Consider the following 11,627-nt stretch of genomic DNA (forward strand, 5'->3'; position numbering starts at 1 on the left):
GGGTTGTGGTGTTATCATTTTCATTGGCTGCCATATACTTTTTAGTTTCCTTTTTAATTGATTGGTTAGCCCATTCATTCTTTACTAGGGTGTTCTTCAGTTTCCAAGTATTTGTTACCTTTCCAAATTTTTTTCTTGTGGTTGATTTTGAGTTTCATAGTGTTATGGTCTGAAAATATGCACGGTATGATCTTGATCTTTTTGTACTTGCCGAGGGCTGATTTGTGTCCCAGTATGTGGTCTATGCTGGAGAACATTCCATGTTCACTGGAGAAAAACGTATATTCTGCTGGTTTAGGATGAAATGTTCTGAATATATCTGTTCCATCTGGTCCAGTGTGTCATTCAAAGCCATTGTTTCCTTGTTGATTTTTTGATTAGATGATCTGTCCATTACTGTGAGTAGGGTGTTGAACTCTCCTACTATTATGGTATTACTATCAATGAGTTTCTTTATGTTCGTGATTAATTGGTTTATATATATGGGTGCTGCCACATTTGGTGCATAAATGTTTACAATTGTTTGGTCTTCTGAGTGGATAGACCCCTTAATTATGATATAATGCCCTTCTTCATCTTTTGATACAGTCTTTATTTTAAAGTCTAGATTGTCTGATATATGTATGGCTACTCTGGCTTTCTTTTGTTGACCATTAGCATGATAGATGGTTCTCCATCCCCTTACTTTTAATCTGAAGGTGTCTTTAGGTCTAAAGTGGGTCTTTTGTAAATAGCATATAGATGGATCTTGTTTTCTTATCCATTGTGTTACCCTATGTCTTTTGCTTGGAGCATTCATGAGTCCATTGACATTTAGAGTGAGTACTGAAAAATTTATTGACATTATGTTGCTTGTAGAGTTGGAGTTTCTGGTGGTGTTCTCTGGTCCTTTCTAATCTTTGTTGCTTTTGGTATGTATGTATGTATGTATGTATTTATTTATTTATTTTTTTCATCTTTTCTCCCCTCAGAGAGACCCCCTTAAAATTTTTTGCAAAGCTGGTTTAGTGGTCACAAACTCCTTTAATTTTTGTTTGTCTGGGAAATTTTTATCTCTCCATTTTGAACAAAAGCCTTGCTGGATAAAGAATTCTTGGTTGCATATTTTTCTGATTCAGCACATTCAATATATCCTGCCACTCCTTTCTGGCCTGCCAAGTTTCTGTGGATAGGTCGCTGCAAACCTGATCTGTCTTCCCTTGTAGGTTAAGGACTTTTTTTCCCTTGCTGCTTTCATGATTCTCTCCTTTCCTGAGTAGTTTGTGAATTTGACTATGATATGCCTTGTTGATGGTCGGTTTCTGTTGAATCTAATGGGGGTCCTCTGTGCGTCCTGGATTTTGATGTCTGTGTCTTTCCCCAGGTTAGGAAAGTTTTCTGCTATGATTTGCTCACATAACCCTTCTATCCCTATTTCTCTCTCTTCCTCTTCTGGGAGTCGTATGATTCTGATGTTCCTTTTTAACAAGTCACTGATTTCTCTAATTCTTAAATTGTGCTCTTTTGCCTTAATCTTCCTCTTTTTCTGCTTCATTATTCTCCATAAGTTTGTCCTCTATATCACTGATTCTCTGTTCTGCCTCTTTTATCCTTGCCACCGTGGCATTCATTCATGATTGCAGCTCAGTTATAGCACTTTTTATTTCATCCTGACTAGTTTTTACTTCTTGTATCTCCACAGAAAGGGATTCTAATCTATTTTTGACTCCAGCTAGTATTCTTATTATTATGATTCTAAATTCTGGTTCAGACATCTTGCTTGTATCTGTATTTCTTAAGTCCCTGGCTGTTGTTTCTTCCTGCTCTTTCTTTTGGGGTGAATACCTTCATTTCATCATTTTGAAGGGAGAAAAGGAATTAATGAGGTAGCAAAAATTAAAATTAAAAAAATTAAAATTAAAAAAATATTAAAATTGAAAAATTAAAAGCACACACATGCACACACACACAAAATCGAATAAATGATGCTAGATCCTAGGTGTGTTTTGGTCTCAGTGTTGAAAGTGGCTTGATAGATTGGAGAAAAAAATGGGAGAGAAGAAAAAAAAATGGAAATCATTTGAAAATTTGGAAAAATGAATACACTGAAGTAGACTAAAATGAAATGATGGAAGTAAACTAGAACTTGAAAAAATTTACACAAAAGTAAAAAATATAATAGAAAAAATAAAGAAAAATATTTTTAATAAAAATTGAAAATAAAAGTGAATTTTTTCTTTCTGTATTCAACAAAAAGAAACGAAAAAGAGAAAAAGGAAAAAAATGAAATCATTTGTAAATTTGAAAAAAATGAATACACAAATGATGGAAGTAAAATAGAATTTAAAAATTTACACAAAAGTAAAAAATATAGTAAAACATTTAAAGAAAAAAAATTTTTAATAAAAATTGAAAATAAAAGTGAATTTTTCCTCTTTCTGTATTCATGAAAAAGAAATGAAAAAGAGAAAAAAAAAAGAAAAAAAAGAAACAAAATTGAATAGATGGACCTGCTAACAGACTGAAGTACGACTGAAATTACTTTGTTTTCCCCTAGAAGTCAGACTATGAAGCGCCTTATCGTTCATAAACTAAGCAGGCAGTGAGACTTGTGTTCTTGAAGAGTGAGGTTGGCCCAGTTGGGCGGGGCTTAGTGTAACAGCTCCGTTCTCCACTAGATGGTGCTGCTAGCTTACTGGGGTGGATTGTTGTGGCGCTTGTAGGTGCATATGCACGTATGGGGGAGTGGTGAAATGGCATCACCCAGCTACCCAATCTCTATATTGGAACTCTGTTCTCCCCATCAGCATTCGCCCTTTGTCCTCAGCTTTTGTCCACTCCCTGCTTCTTCACTGTTCATGACCAAGCCCCAGGTAGTACTTTTCTCCCGAGTTTTGTCTTAGATGTGGCTGTTTTCCCTGACCCTTTACTTCTGAGGGACTGTGGCTTTGACCCATTACTCCCTTCTGTGGAGGCTCTCACTGAGCAATGGCAGAATGCCGGTTGCACCCAGGAAAGTTCATGGGACCATGCTGCTGCCGATGCCCAGAGACTGCAGCCAGGTGCCAGCCCACCCCAGAAAAAGTTTGCGAGATAGTGTAGCAGCAGCATTTCAGGGATTATGGAAAATTACAACACACATCTGGCACCAGGCTTCATGCTTAAAGACCTTGTTCCAGCATGAGTGGATGTGGCTGTTCTCTGGGGTCTGCTGGGCCCAGGTTGCCTCACAACCTCTACCAAGTGTCCTTCCAGCAGTGGAACTGCTTCCCGTGTGGCCCAAGAACCTCCTGGACCCCTCTCTGCTCCTGGGGACTCACCTTTCCCACCAGAGCACCTCTAGGTATCTAGCTGCAGAGTTGCAGACTCTGCACTCCCCTTGTTTACAGTCTTAATGGAATCTAAACCCTCTCCTTTCTCCTTTCTCCCTTTTTAGCTCAGTCCCTGCAGCTGTTTCCAATTTTCCACTTTCTCTCCAGCTGCTTTTGGGAGGGGGGCTTTTCCCATATTCTCCTCACTGTCTTGGTCCCCTCTCCGCACACAAAAGTACCTCCCTGCCCTCTGCGGCTTCTCTTTCCCCAAGTTCACCTCTTCATGCCACATACCTGCTGAATTCTGTGGTTCAGGTTGTGCAGATTGTTGTGTTAATCCTCAGATCAGTTTTCTACGTGTGCAGGATGGTTTAGTGTTGGTCTGGCTATATTTCATGGACGTGAGACACATAAAAAACTTCCATGTTGTTCCGCCATCTTGAGTCCCTCTCCTGGAAGTGTTTTCTTAATTTTACTTTTGGATTGTTCATTGCCAGTGTATAGAAATGTTGAGAGCTGACATTCTTGTCACTTTCACCAAAACCTTTTAGCTTTTTGCTTTGCCACCTAGACATACTGTGTCAAATTATATATATGTATATGTGTGTGTATATATGTACACATTATATATAAAATGTAAAATATGTGAGATTACTATAAGTTATATGTTATGCACATAAAATGACCTAATTGTATATATATTATATATTTGTATTATTGATTCCACAGAGCTCTACTAGCTTGGACAACAATGTTTTTCTGTAAGATATGCTTAAATTTCTTACTAATAATGAATAAGAATTTCCTCTAGCTCCAAGTCTCTGATAAGGCTCATAGCTTAGGGCTGGCATTTAGGACTGGAAAGACTGGGGAGTGGGTTTAATTTTATCTTACACACACACACACACACACACACAAACACACACACACAGAGTCAGGCATGGCTTTGGCACTTAGTTGCATTATATACAGTGCATTTTATATAATGTATATTATATATAATTTGTGTATACTCCAAATCATCTACTGCTTAGTTAATACCCTCTTCCCACTCTTCCTGGTCTTCCCCCATGGAGTCAATTCTAGAACATGAAGGTTTCTCCAGACCTTGAGGAAACTGCAAGGAATTGTGCTCTGACTTAAGAAAATGTATGCGAGGAGTGCCTGGGTGGCTCAGTTGGTTGAGTGTCTGACTCTTGTGTTCGACTCATATCATGATCCCAGGGTCACAGGATCAAGCTCCACATTGGGCTCCACATTGAATATGGAGCCTCCTTAAGATTCTCTCTCTCTCTTTCTCTCCACTCCCTCCCCAACTTATGCAGACTTTCTAAAAAAAGAAAAATAAATAAAATTTATGAGACAACTATAACTGAAGCTTTTATATGTGTGGTGACCATATAATTTGTCATCAAATTGGCACAGTTCTGAGCGTGAAAGGGGAAATTATTAATAATTAAGAAGAGGCAGCAGATGAAAGCTGGATCTGGCTGAGGAAAACTGAGACATAAGTTAAGGCTACTCATAAAAGAAGAATAAGATATACTTTTAAATATCGATTTAATGCTTTGATTTGAACACCAAGTGTCAAAAATGTATGGCGTATGTTTTATCATACCAATCCCTGTTGTCTGATGAAATGTGAGTCTAGAATTACATTCTAGCTTCTATAGTCCTAAGGAAGAGTTTACAAGAGTGGTTCAATGTGCTGTCTTGCAAAACAGCCTTAGATATAAGTATGTTTTTCGAGCAATGTGATACACTGATTTGGATTCTCAATAAGGTACTTGGTGATGTGCTTTTCAAGATATTGTTTTTTCCTTAAGTAAGCATTCAGTCTGGGCCTAAGGTTCATGCAGTGTGCAGGCCTCTGCTAAAGCAGATTGTTTTTCTGGACCAGATCACAAACCAGGATTTTTTTTTTCAGGATTTTAAACTTTTAACAATGAATAACTATTAGGCCTCCTGCATGCCTAGAGTCTGAAACTGACAGCTCCATTTAACCTTCAGCACAGATCACAGGCACTCTACAGCTTACCAATATGAGCAACTCCAAATATTCCAAATGTTCATTAGAAAGTAGGCTGTTTGACACAGTTTATTTTCTCAAAAAGCAGTCCTAATTCAGTTCCCAGGCTTGCCAACAGAGCTCTTTATACCCCAAATGAGCTGTATTATTGAGCCCCACAGAACTCTGCTAGCCCCATGACAGAGCTCATGGTTTGAGGCTGGGGTCTTAGAAAGGCAGGGCAGTGGGGTCTTTGGTCCTGTGTTAGTTTTCCACTGCCACAGTAGCAAATTACCACAAACGTAGTGTCTTAAAACCACACAAATTTACTACTTCTTACACTTCTTACACTTCTAAAAATCAAAAGTCCTATGTGCGTCTTATTGGACTAAAATCAATGTGCCCACAGGGCCTCATTCCTCTCAAGACTCTAGGGGAGAGTCTATTTCCTTGCCTTTTGCAGCTTCTAGAGGCTGCTCATGTTCCTTGGCTCATAGTCTCCTCCTCTGTCTTCAAATCCAGCAACAGCATGTGAAGTCCTCTCCATGCTGCCCTCTTTCTGGGCCTCTTTCTTGTGCCTCCCTCCTCTCTTCATAAGGACCCTTCTCTACATTGGACCTGCTTGGACAATCCAAGTTCATCTCCCATTTCAAGGTCAGGTGAATAGCAGCCTTACTTCCATCTGAAACTTTAATTCTCCTTTGTCATGTAAAGTAACATATTCACATATTGCAGAGATAAGGATGTGGACATCTTTGAGGGGCCATTATTTTGCCACAGGTAACTAAGGGCAAGGGGTCTTGTCTGAGTATCGGATTCAGTTAGTTGCTCAATGTTATCAATGTTTTAGAACTCTATGTAGAACCATCCCTACCTTTTAATTCTCTCTGGATATTATTGCCTTATTGCCTTTCACCCAATGTAGTAATTTTCCAACAAACTGATAACTACAGAAGTCCAGCTTTTGGAAAGAGTACAAATTATTGTACACTAAAGAGACATAGGCAGGCTCATGGAAAGGGCTGGCCTTAATGAAGAAAGATGAGTACGTGGGAGAGTTTTCCAGAGGGGAACCTTGGGACAATTTGTTAGGAATGGTTAGCGGTAGTTGATGAGAAGGGAGAAAAGCTGATGTCTCTCTTGCCACATACAGGAGATGATTCTGGATGCTCTGGAGTTCCAGCCTGTTTTGCATCTGATTTGTAAACTTGCTGGTGTGAGAGAGAACATCCATCCTAAAGAGCTTCAGATGATGCTGTGTTCCGGCCAGCCTAATCCTGCCTGGGATGAGGTCCTACAAGGCCCCATCACTGTGCTGCTCCGTGCCTCAGATGTGGAATGAAAATGCATTATGAATCTTTAGCTTCACAAAGAGCCTGCTTTGTAAGCCCCCCTGAGGCCCATCCTCTTTGAGGTGCCTCTCTCAAAGACATTCTGGTCCAGCATATAATAATACTTGAAAAGCAATTAGATCTTGACTTCAGTCTTGAGAAAATGCCATAGAAGGATTACCTTCAATGCACAATGCCAAATTTTCAAAGCTCTGTTCCCTTTCCTTCCCTTTCTCTGGCTCCCATATGGAGACTGGTTTCTCCCCTTCCTGCTGCAGCTCAGAGGACACTTATTAGGTCACATGGATGTATTTGCTTCCTTGTCTTTCTTGCTTTCTTTCCTGTTTTTCTTCAATTTGGTGAAAATCCAGCTGGACTCTTATTTCTTGATCCAAGAAAGTGAAGCCACGTTCTCCTTAGTGGGTGGCAAGGGGACAGGCTGGTGACACTCATACATTAATGTATTTTTCCTGCCACATTTAGTTCTTTCAGTCAAAGGAAAGAGCAGGGAGGCTAGGGCTGGAGGGTATGCAGAGCCATCAACAGGGCAGTCCCCAAGTGGCAATGGCCTTCTTGGGCTAATGCAATCAGTGTTGTGAAGCAGGGAGGCTCCACAGGAGCTGAACGAAGGCATCACAGACGGGACCACAGGAAGAGGCAGAACCTTGCTGGGGTTTCATTTAAGTGGATGCATTTTACAAATATTGGATTTTAGCTCACTCAAGAAACAATTAAACTCCAACTCAGGTTGTACATATTAAATTATAACAGTGGTAAGGCAAACGGAGAGGTGCTTAGCAGATTTAAGTAAAGAATTAACAGAATAGAAATTGGTAGCGTGAAATGAGGACCGCGTTGATCTAATATAATGGTGCATTACCCACAGCACCAAAATAGATACAGTAGGCATAGCACTTATCTTTCTTGTGACACCTGATGGCTGGAGGTCTTAAAGAACTTTGCAAATTACCCTTCTAAATTAATTAAATCTTTGCCTGGAAGTAGGGGGAGGAAGGAGAAGCCATCTGTAAAATAAAATGCAAAGACTCTTGCTTTCTTCGTCCCTTTTTACTGCTGGCAGGAGTGTTTCTGTCTCTGCCCTAGCGTGCATTTTTAAAGAGCTGGTAGGTGACCACTAACCTTGGGTTAACATTCTTTGGGACTACAGTGAATCCCAACTGATGGAGTATTATTCATCAGCCCTTCTAGAAGTGATTGCCTTTTCTGACCTAATGAAATACTTCATACACAGAAGTAAATACTAAGTGCCTAGTGTTATTATTTTATTTTATTAAATTTTTTTTTCACTTTATTTATTTTAGAAAGAGCATGAGGCAGGGAGAGGGGCAGAGGAAGAGAGAGAGAATCACAAGCAGGCTCTGTGCTGAGCATAGAGCCCAATGTGGGGCTTGATCTCATAACCCTGGAATCATGACCTGAGCCGAAATCAAGAGTCAGTTGCTGGACTGAGCCATCCAGGTGTCGTGCCCCTCCACCACCTGCCACCTTGTGTTATTATGAATGGCCTGAGTTTCCCCAGTCAGGTTCCTCTCTTTTTGGGAATGTGGTCCATGTCTTACAAATCCCCCCCTTTTTTTTCTCAGCAGCAACCAGCATGGTATCTCACACATAGCTGGTGACAGGTGTAATATCAAAAATATTTAATGAGTACTACAACTAGGGCACCAACCATTCAGAATAGATGCTGGAGACTAACACCCAGTACAGCCATGCCCCACGAACTCACTGAATGTCAGCCCTATGGGGTACAGAATTGTTTGTTAACTCATAAAATCAACCCAAGCAATGACCAGCTTCTTTGAAGGAGAGTTGGTATTGCCAGTGTGATTAAAAGGAATGTGTAGTACCTTTATTTAAATGGACAAACATTTTAAACTAATTTCCTGAAATGAAACTAAGGCTTGCAAATTGCATTTAAGTATCACACTTAATAATAACAATATGATGACACTAATAATGACAATGCCATGCATTTTTTATGGTTCTTTATAAATGTTTAAAAAATATTCCCATCCATGATGTTATTTTATTTTCTTAGCAACTCTGAGATAAATCGAACAAATGACAGAGAAAGAAAACTTATCCTCAGAAAGATTATGCCTTGCATATTTTATCATGAACATATACACACATGCCCCCATGTGCATACACACACACACACACACACACACACACACAGAAGAAGAGATGCCTTTCCTCAGGAAAGAGAGAGGTCAGGGAGCTAAAATATCATGGGATTATTGAGAATATGTACAGTGTAACATATTGAAAATTTTGAGGATGGACATAAACATTAGGCTCCATCTCAGGTTGGTGAAGCTTCTCACCAAAGGTGACTTTAGAACAGAACTTTTGAGAAACTCAGTGCTAAAACAACTTCAGGACTTTGGGGAATATATTTATACTTATATAATTTTTTTAAGTTTATTTATTTATTTTGAGGGTGGAGGGGCAGAGAGAGTAGGAGAGAGAGAATCCCAAGTAGGCTCTGAGCTGTCAGGTCTTGATCTCATAAACCAAACTGTGAGATCACTACCTGAGCCAAATCAAGAGTCAGACCAACTGAGTCACCTGGGCACCCCTTTACTTATATATAATTGGTTAAACTTCTCAGTCTAGCACAAGGTGCCATATCTTGGGATCCAGTGATAAACTTTCAAAAGGGTCTTTGAATACCCTGAAAATATATATGTAGATGTGAACTTATCTGGGGACTAAATCCACACCTTTCATTGCATTTGCAAAGTATCAGTCATCCAAGATAGTTACTAATCACTGCTTCAGACAGTCTTAGTTATTTACCTTAAATTAAAAATAGAGTAGCATAAATTATGGTTTAGGATTACCACCATTCAGTTGCAAACTCATAATGATGTATGAGTTTAAGTATTTCATTGATCTATACACTTCTCATGACTTAAGAATATATTTCTCTTTTATTCCAAATCTTTTTCATGTTGCTTCTCTATATCTACCATTTCTTGCAGTCTCAATCTTCTTATCTCAAAGTCTTAATTTTACAATCTTTGTTACCTCCAGGCTGACTTCTTCTTACTACTTAGAGTATCCAAAGAGCTTGAAAGATCTCACTAGAGAAAAACCATGTGGCTCTACCACTAACATCTTCCTGGGAAAATACCATGACTCAGATTCTGATTCTCACCTGGCCTTTCCTATCCATATTGTACCCAAGAGTAGAATGGGCTGCACGTTTCTTTCCATATTACCCAACTCATTAATTTTCTGATCAAGAGTAACTGCTACCAAATGATCACCTTGCTGGTGACAGTAACATATTGATTAGCTTAGCTTTCCGGTAGGAAGTAATGGAGGTTAATGGCCCACATTTGATTATATCTTGTTAATAGGTGAGTCTATGGGGGATTGTGGAAAAAATTGGGAATCAGGGCATTTGGGTTTCATCCCAGCTCTACCCCTGCATGCCCTCATCATGACACTTAACCTCTTCTTATCTCTGAAATGGATTCAATTGTAAAAGGTCTTTTCTGACAAACCGTTATACGATTCTTTAATAGGCCATCTAAGCAGATTGGCAATCATTTTGGAGAGATCTCCAACAAATCAGAGATATTTTAGAGTTTCCAAAATGCTTGCCTCATCTATTGCTTAATCAGTGGTTTGTAAGAAATCACTGTGATTATCAAAGCACAGGGCACTGTTTTTACAGCTTCCATTAAGGAGTGAAGCCAGGCTGTGGCCAGGCTTGCTCAGTAAATCATTTGTATTGGGAATATATTTGTCAGTTTCCCTGCAGATTGTGTAATTATTGCATCGTTTTATATCTAGAGCTCATAAGTAGGGATTAGAGCTGATGTTTGGTAATTGAAAGAGTGTTCTCCCTTTCATGGCATAGTTAGCAGTGATTGGTAAGAACTTTATTTCCCTTGGAAGGGTTTCCTCTTACTCGCTGCCTCAGAGTTCCTGGGCTCTCCAACAGTCTGCTCTGAGCAGGCTCTCCAGGCTGGGACCACCAGCAACAGCTGCTATAAGTTTAAACCATTTAGAAGAAGGGGAAAATTACAGTTTGCTCCTGAGAGTTTGTTTACAACATTTGTGAAATATTGAGACACACATAGTAGAAGAATTTTAATTCTTATTCAAGTCTGAGGGGAAAGAGGGGCAATGTATTCTCTTCCTTCCATATTCCTTACTGCTTTCCCCTGCCCCACAGCACATTCAGGGCCAACATTCACTGGGCCCTCACTGTGTGACAGACCCAGGGCAGACTCAGTAGTCATCACAATGACCCGAGGAGGTACTCAATATAATAGTCTGCATTTTACAGGAGTGTGAGCTGATTGGCCTCAGGTCAGAGTCTGTCTTTCCTACTGACACCCCATTGCTTCACACATTCACACCCCTTGAGGAAGGATTTCTTCTCTAATTTTTGTTAATCCTTTTCTACCTATAATGGCATTAGGGTTGACAGCTTTTTCCCAATTCCATTTCATCTCACCCTCATCACACACACACACACACACACACACGAACACACGAACACACAGGCATATATACAATCTTTCGCACACAGACATAAGCACAGATTCATATGAATATAAACTATCATTGATGTTCTAATGCTTGCACATGCATGCATGTGTGTGTGTTGTGTGTACATGCCCACACACTTGCAAATAAAACTCCCAGAGTCTCAAATGGTGCAGTTTCCTGTTTTCTCTAGCCTTGGACTGTGACTTCTTATGGGCTCTAAGCTAACCCTTCCCATCCCTGCTTCTCCCTTTTTCAGAAGTGCATCCAACTTCCTGCATCTTCTGCCACATGCTAAGGATGGAGTCATGCAGCTGTGGGGTTAAGACCAAAGGCTCTGGCTGCATGCATGTGGGAGTTTTTAGGGGGATAGATGTTTCAGATTAGGGGTGAGGTTGGATGTGCTGCTGCTAGGCCAACATCGGGATATAAGATCTTCCACGTAGGAACTCCAGGAATAGATCTGAG

The sequence above is a fragment of the Neofelis nebulosa genome, chromosome 2 (genome assembly GCF_028018385.1).
Source record: "Neofelis nebulosa isolate mNeoNeb1 chromosome 2, mNeoNeb1.pri, whole genome shotgun sequence".
Taxonomy (NCBI): Eukaryota; Metazoa; Chordata; class Mammalia; order Carnivora; family Felidae; genus Neofelis; species Neofelis nebulosa.